At 22.2% G+C, this 8,179-nt stretch overlaps 1 protein-coding gene across 1 annotated transcript in view; it reads left to right on the top strand.

Moving 5' to 3' along the window:
* Window positions 1-1,238: 1,238 nt before the first annotated feature.
* Window positions 1,239-8,179, top strand: part of LOC122509028 — a 125,073-nt gene continuing 118,132 nt past the window's right edge. Inside the window, exon 1 of the mRNA XM_043622771.1 lies at window positions 1,239-1,799. The gene's annotated coding sequence lies outside the window, so the exon portion shown is untranslated. The remainder of the gene's footprint in view (window positions 1,800-8,179) is intronic.

The raw sequence follows: 8,179 nt of genomic DNA, 5'->3' as shown, positions 1-8,179 counted from the left end.
ATTGAAAATCATTGAATTGCGAAAAGTTTTTAAAAATAAACAAAGAATTCTATTAAAATATTTGACAATAATTGAATGTAACTCAAACTGAAAATAATTTTAAAATAATTCTCAAATAACTGTATTTTTTCATTTCATCTGTGAAATATAAACAAGACTCGTGCCTACATTGATTTTTCTGTAAAAAATACCTCTCTGTACATTAAATGGTCTCAAAGTCGAATTTTACGATTGTAAAATTTTCTTGCTTGAATACAATTCAATTCCTAAAAAGCATTTTATTATTTATGAAAATAATTGAATTTTGCAAAGAATTTTATTAAAATGCCTCAAAATAATTGAATTTTCGGGAATAATTTTATTATTTATCGAAATATGTAATTGAATTCTTACAAAGAATTAAAAAAAAAACATTTTTTTAAATAATTGATATTTTCGAAGAATGAAATTAAATTTTTAAGAATAATTAACATTTTCTGAGCATTTCCTGTAAATTTGGATTAAAAATAATTGAAATTCTGCGATGAATTCTATTATTTATGAAAATAATTGAATAGCTGCTAAGAGTTTTATTAAAATTTTCAAAAATAAATAAAATTAGAGAAGAATTTTAATATTTATGAAAAAATTGAATTTTGCAAAGAATTTTATTAAAATTGCATCAAAATAATTTAATTTTCGGGAATAATTTTATTATTTATCGACATAATTGAATTCTTTTAAAGAATTATTTATGCAAATAATTGAATTCCTGTGAAAAATTCTAATATATTTGTAATTAATTGAATTCTTCCAAAGAATTTTGAAAAAATATTTTTTTCAAATAATTAATTTTTCCGAGAAATTGCAAATTAAATTTTTAAGAATAAGAAATACGAGAAATACTTTTGAAAATTTTACTAACCTCAAAATTTCTTTTCCGGTCACTTATACAATTTGTTTTATATTTCTCTCATGTTCTGCTTCAATTCCAACTAATTAAATATTATTTAATCGATTTTAATTCTTTTTCGTTCTTCCTCCATTGTAACAGAAAATAGAATGCACGTTGTTTATTTATTTCTTCAACACTGTATCACTTGTCGTCAACGGACATATTTGTTGACATAGGAAGTGGAAAACAATGTGGACAAAATTTCTTGCAATAGCCAATCAGAATTAGGAGAGTCGATTCAAGGCGATATGTATCTAACAGATTGACACTTGCCTAACTTCACTCAGTTGGACGCCATGATTTTAGAGTTTTAGAGGGATAACATCAAGTTCAGTTATTCGATGTTTTTCATTTTTCTTTGAAGAAAACGAATAAAATAGTAAAAAATGATCGAGTTTTTCTATAAGATATGAAGAATCAAAAAGTTTTGTCATATGGGTGAATATTTTGAGTTATCATGCGCGCAGGGAATGAAAATATTTTCTCCCGGCTAGTTCTGCTGTTACCGCGCAAATACGTATAATTATTACGAATTTCTCTTTATTTAAAAGAAAATTCTGATATATTGGAATACGTTAATAGTTTGTAGGAATATCTTAACAGCTTGTGAAACATTTTTTTGATACAGTCATTGGAAAATTGGAAGCGAATATTGATTATACGAATTTTTACATACATAACCTCAAAATTTCCCTATTTACATCAAACACGTTCATTTTTGCAATCAAAAGGATAAAAAGTTATGGGAATTTTATTCAACCTCGTCGAATAAAATAAAATGGAAAAGGAATGGTTTTCGTAGCAAATGCTAAGGATAAGGAGTTAAAAGGATTTCTTTAAATGATGAATTTATACTTCAAAAAAAGTGAGTTTTTCAAATTTTTGCAAATTCTTTCCAAACATTAAGTTTTCAAACATTTCTTTATTAAATTATATATTTAAATACCTAAATACTAAAAGACAAATTATTTATATGCTCAAAATTCGTATATATTTTGAGTATATAATAGTGATTGTAAGCTTATTTCTTGTTGATTTATGTAATTAAAGTTTGTAACAAAAACTTGTCAACATTTTCCCGAGACATGTTGATGAATTACACGAAATTGTCTTAGCTCGTCATTGTTACTTTGTGAAAGTCGATTATAGAGCAGGAGTTAATGGTTCATGGTAAACAGCAGGTACTTTGATGATGAAGATATTAATTTCCCCCTAAGATAATTAATTGCCAAGAAATACTTTATTCCTTTAGAAAAGCATATATTTTGATACATCTTCAAAACTATTTATAATCTTTGCAATTTCTTCATCAAACTTATCAGTTTGTAATTTATAATCTAAAGTTTCAACATCAATTTCAGTATATAATTAAATTTTATAAGAAAATATTAAATTTTAAAACGATCAAATCTCATGCGCTTAATAATTAATATCGAATTTAAATTAATATTACAATTATAAGTAATCAAAAATAATTAATTTAAATTGATAAAATTTTCTCGTGGTATTAAATTGATAGATTAAGTTTTGATTTACCAAATTTAATAAAATTTACTGATAAAAGTAATTTCAATTTATTTTCTAAATTGCATTTGTAAATTGAGAATTTTTTACCTTCGGGACAAATTAAAAATGCAGAATACAGGGAATTGATGTACATAATTAAAAATAATTTAAAAGTCCCTTTGATTAAAATCGAGCAGTCATCTTGAGTTGAATTCAGCATCTCTTACTCAGTAGCTTCATCCGCTTTATAAAGTCTTTGAAATAGAACCGAACCACCAGGTCAACTATTGTCTCTTATTGATTTTCTAACTACCTCTCCATCTCATTATTCATATAATCCACTAATTCAATGAATATCTAAAAGCTCTGTTATCCCTTTGATTTTACTGAAAATATAAATTTTTTGCCCTCTTTTTCTTTAATTCGAATTATTAACAATTTGTTATTTTTGGAGTCTTTTTTTGAATTAAAAACTATGGAAACAAAAATATAAACAAAAATTAATAAAATTAATAAAAATACAAATAAGATTAAAAAAAAGAATAATTAAAATATTATGACGGAAAATTTTATTATTTATTAAATGAATTATTAAAGTTGAACAAAAATATATGATTAAACAATCGGATGTAATTAAAAATATAATTGAAAATTCTTGGCAAACTGGTGGGAATAATAAATTCGATTTTAAGAGAGGTGACACAAAACTTTAAGTGAAATATCGAGGAAAAGTTTTTAAGAGAAAAGTACACACTTTACTGTGAATTATATACCTTGACTTGTTAATTGTTGAAACTACTTAAGTTAGGCGTGAATATTGTTATATATAGTTAAACGAGAATATACAGGAAGCACACCTTATAAATTAATCTTAATGAGAATTGAATTTTGCACTCGTTTCAAATTCTCATGAACGAGTTTGTCGACAGTTTATATGTCAAAACTTTTTTTTTTTTTTATTTGACTATTGAAAAACACTCAGTAACTCAACTCAATTTTTTTTCTGACAAAGAGAGAGAGAGGGAGAGAGTGAGAGAGTAAAATAGAAAACTAGGCTACAGTTTTATTCGGTTTCAAAAAGGAATTTAGAGGGAAAAATAAATGTATTTTAAAATGCTCGTAGGTATTCGAAAATTTGTGAATAAAATTTATTTTTTAACAATATTTTTTCGGATATAGGAATAAAAAGTACAGCAGTGTATTTATTACATTTTCGCCTTTTGAAATAGAAGGGAAAATAAAAAATTTATATTTTTTATTGTTACAGATTGCGGGGAATATTAATAGATAAATGAATTATTTGAAAGTTTCTTTTTGCGAAATTTTTTAGTCAATCTAATGAATTTAAATAATAATAATAATAATAATAATAGTTTCTGAAAAAAATATTTAATGAATGAAAGGATATAATAAAAAAATAATGTAAAAATTTATTTTGCAAATGAGAAGTTTTTAATATATTATTAGATGTAATTTTATGTTTTTTCAAGCAAAAAGATGCCATTATAATTAAAAATGGTACTTATGTATATATATATATATATATATAAAAGTTCGTTGCTTGACAGAGTCAGAGTTGAAAAGGAGCTTTATATCTAAAAGCGAAAAGCTCTATTCTTCTCAAGTCGTAGGTCAAGAAAAGAGAATTCTCTATGACAATCGTTTCAGAATATTTCTTTTCACTTCAGCACCTAGTTTTATATATACATTATATAGTCTCCCCCTCATCGTTTTCATTTTTATTCCAACATTAAATTTCAATTTTCTGTAAAACTGCAAATTTCGAAAAAGTTCATTATTTATAATTATTTTCAAAAAATTATTAAAATTCTTTGTAAGAATTCAATTATTTTCTAAAATTTTAATAAAATTCAATAATTAAATTTTTAATTATAATTATTAACAGACACGATTATTTCAAAAGGTTTAAAAAAATTCTTTGTTTAATTCAATTTGTAAAATTTTCAATTAAAATTATTAAAAAAATACTTTATTTTCAAAAAACTAAAAAAAATTTTTCAAAAAAATGTAATTATTCACAAAGACTCTATAATAAAACTGTTTAAAAGAATTTAATTTATTCTATCAATATTTTAATAAAATTTATTAAATTATTTATTAATTTAGTAAAATTATTGATAATATTTATTAACAATATCGATTATATTACAAAAATTGAAGAAATTTTTTGAAGGGATTTAATTATTTTCATAACCTTTAATAATATTTTATCTATTCTTTCGAAGAATTCAATTATTTGCAATATTTTAATAAAATTCTAAGAAGAATTCAATTATTTGCAATATTTTAATAAATTCTAAGAAGAATTTAATTATTTACTAAAATTTTTTAATAACATTCAACAATTAAATATTTAATTTCAATTAAAAAAAAATACGATTCTTATTTAAAAAAACTAGAAATTAATTCTTCATAAAATTCAATTACTTTAAAACAATTAAAATAATTGATAAAGAAATTCTATTATTTAAAAAAAAATTTAAGAGATTCTTTAAAAGAATTTAATTAGGATTTTCGAAAATTTTAATAAAATTCTTCGCGAAAATTCAATTATTTTCATAAATAATAAAATTCTTCGACGGAATTCAATTATTTTCATAAATAATAAAATTCTTCGATGAAATTAAATTATTTATTATCAAATTTTTTTTATAAAATTCTTTACCGCAAGAATTCAATGATTTTCAAAACATATTAATTTAAAAATTCAAAACTTATTATTAAATTAAATTAACAAAAAGATAAATTTTTTCTTCGTGTAAAGAAAAAGAAGTTGCGAAAAGAGACGAAAAAAAATTCGCTTATAAATGTGTGGAGCAATGAATACAAAGTATTATTTTTTTTTCTCCCTTTTTTATTTATAAAAAAAAAACATGTAGAACCGAAAATATGTATATTTTCAACAAAAGAAATGAGAGTAATAAGAGGAAAAATTTTTCCCTATGAAATTTTCAACTGTTTTGCAATATAAATGTTAATGTAATTTTGCACGATGACTTACCACTTTACACACGTTTATACATATATATATATATATATATAATATTATATATTCCGTAAAATTTTCACTACCCCTTTTATATTCCCACAATAAATTTTGCCATTCTTTCACATGCGCAATTTATTCAAGTAAAAATATGTGTACACATTATAAAAATTATAATAGCTCTCGCTGAAAAAGCGCATATAATATATTTTGACGAATTTAATTTCTAAAATACATTTTCACTCCTTTGTTTCTCTCTTCATTGAATAAAATATTGAAAAATAGATTTAATTTGGATTTTGTGAAATTTTTGTAAAAAATATTTTTATTTTTTACTTCTTAATTTTTTTGTTGTTAATTTTGATATTAATTAACAATATTTCTTCTTTTTTTATAAAATTTTTATTATTAATAAATAGGTATTTCTTCTTTTTTTTTTTATTAAATTTCTATTGTAAATAAATATTGCAAATAGAAAATTTATAATATTTATTTCTTTTGTATGACGAGAATTGATGAGGATTTAAAATATTTTAAAAAAAGTAAAGTAAAAATCGTCTTGTGGATTTTTCTTGTATTAAAAATTTTTTGACACCTACAACGGAAATACATTTTATATTGAAGAGAAGAGGGATGAGTGTAAACAGTTCCGTGTCTTTAGCTTCATTTTTCGCGATCGAAGCTCTTCGAAAATTTATACAACCTAAATTGTCTTCCAGCTCACCAACGCTTTAGAGTAAAAGTATGTTCTTCATATCTGCCAAGATTTTTTCTTACTCCTTTGCACCTAGAACATACGTTACGTATTCGCTTTATTTGAAATGCAACACTTTTACAATATTTATTATAATAAATGCTTTCTCCTCAAAGCATTGTAATGTTTCTCTTTATTTATTATACAATGAAAATTACTCTCTAAATTTGAATTCAGTAAAAAATTAAAAATGTTTATTACTTTTAATTAATCACTGATTTTTTGCTTTTGAATTAGGAAAGTTTACTAAGAAATAGTAATTTCTACTAATTTACTAAATTATTTATTTAGTAATACAAATAAATAGTAATTTTCTGCTAATTGGTAAATTTTACTAAAAAATTAGTAGAAATCACTACCTATTTATTAGTAAAATAAAATTTATTAGTAAAATAGTAAAATAAAAGCAAAAAGTCAGTCACTGATTAAAATTGTAGTAAACATTTTTACTGAATTCAAAATTAGAGAGTATTATCGTTTATAATTATTTAAGAATATTATTTAATAATGGTAACAATGATAATAAATAATAATAAAAAGCAGGCAAATTTGTCTCATTAAATCACAACATTTAAAAAAGTGTCCTTATTCGTAAAAATGGCTTTTCATTTCTTTTTATCAAAATTAAAAACACCCATCCTCGTTTATTGTTCCAACAGTTTGAAAATTGATGACAATAAAAAGTTGCAAAACTTTTTATTCCGCTGTACAAATCGGTGAAATGAAATTCCAACTTTAATTTAACGCTATATTCGCGCTTTGCCTGAAATGTTAAATCTCCTCAGTGCTTTTTCAAATTTATAAATAAATTTGATTATAATTGGTTTTATTTTAAAGGATTATTGTTCGCAAATTGAAAAAAGGAAAAAGTAAATAAAACCTTTTTCAGTTTTTTTATTATAATTTTTTATTATTTTTTTTCTTATTTTAATTATTAATATATAAGAAAATTAATTGTTTACAGTTTATTATTATTAATATGAAGTTCATTATTGACTTTGCGACTATACTTTTTTCGTCTTTTCGAAAATTGCGGTGTAACGGTGAGAAAGGTGGATTATGCACATACTCGGGGGTTAAGTTAAAAAAAACAAAAAAAGAAAAAAAAGAAAAAAAGAATGAAAATTCAACGAGAGCGTAAACTAGAGGCGTAGAATGGAATTTAAGGCAGCATTATTTAAAATGACAAAAAAATCCAGACTAAAATGAACGTGGAAAACATGCATTTCGCTTAAATGCTCGCTATCTGCGTATGTTTCATTGTTAAAGAGCTTTTCTCCGATCTATTGATTTATTAAACGATTTTCATTGTTTTCAGTTAATGAAAAATGCAATTATTTTATATACATATAGCAAAAATCTTTTGTCTTTCTCTGTATATTATATTGTCGTATTGAAAAAAAATTATATTTTCAACTTTAAAATTTTCATATATTGAAAATCGTTGAACTCTTACAAAGAATTTTATACCGAAAAAGTTTAGAATAATTTTATTATTTTTGATAATAATTGAATTCTCGCGAAGAATTTTATTCAAATTTTTGAAAATCGGAATTGAATTCTTTTGCAGAAGTTCTTTGAATTTTTATTCAAATAATGGAGTTTTTTTCGATAATTTTAATTGAAAATTTTAAAAGTAATTGCATTTTTTGAGCAATTTCTTTCAAGTTTTTTTTTTAAATAATCGTGTTTCTTAGTGACTGAAATTAAACATTTAATTATTGAATTTTATTAAAATTTTCAGAAAATAATTAAATTCTTTCAAAAAATTTCTTTAATTTATTGAATATAATCGATTTTGTTAATGATTGTAATTAATAGCTTTAGTATTAAAATTTTATTAGAGTTTTTGAAAATAATTAAATTTTTTTTTGAAGAATTTCTTTAAGTGTTTTTTTTCAAATAATGTAATTTATTGAATAATTTTTAATTAAAAATTTTAAAAATAATTGAATTAAACAAAGAATGTTTTGAAACT

Source organism: Leptopilina heterotoma, unplaced genomic scaffold (assembly GCF_015476425.1).
Source record: "Leptopilina heterotoma isolate Lh14 unplaced genomic scaffold, ASM1547642v1 Lhet_59, whole genome shotgun sequence".
NCBI lineage: Eukaryota > Metazoa > Arthropoda > Insecta > Hymenoptera > Figitidae > Leptopilina > Leptopilina heterotoma.
Note: the sequence above shows the minus strand (reverse complement) of the source record. Positions and strands in the feature narration are given on the sequence as shown.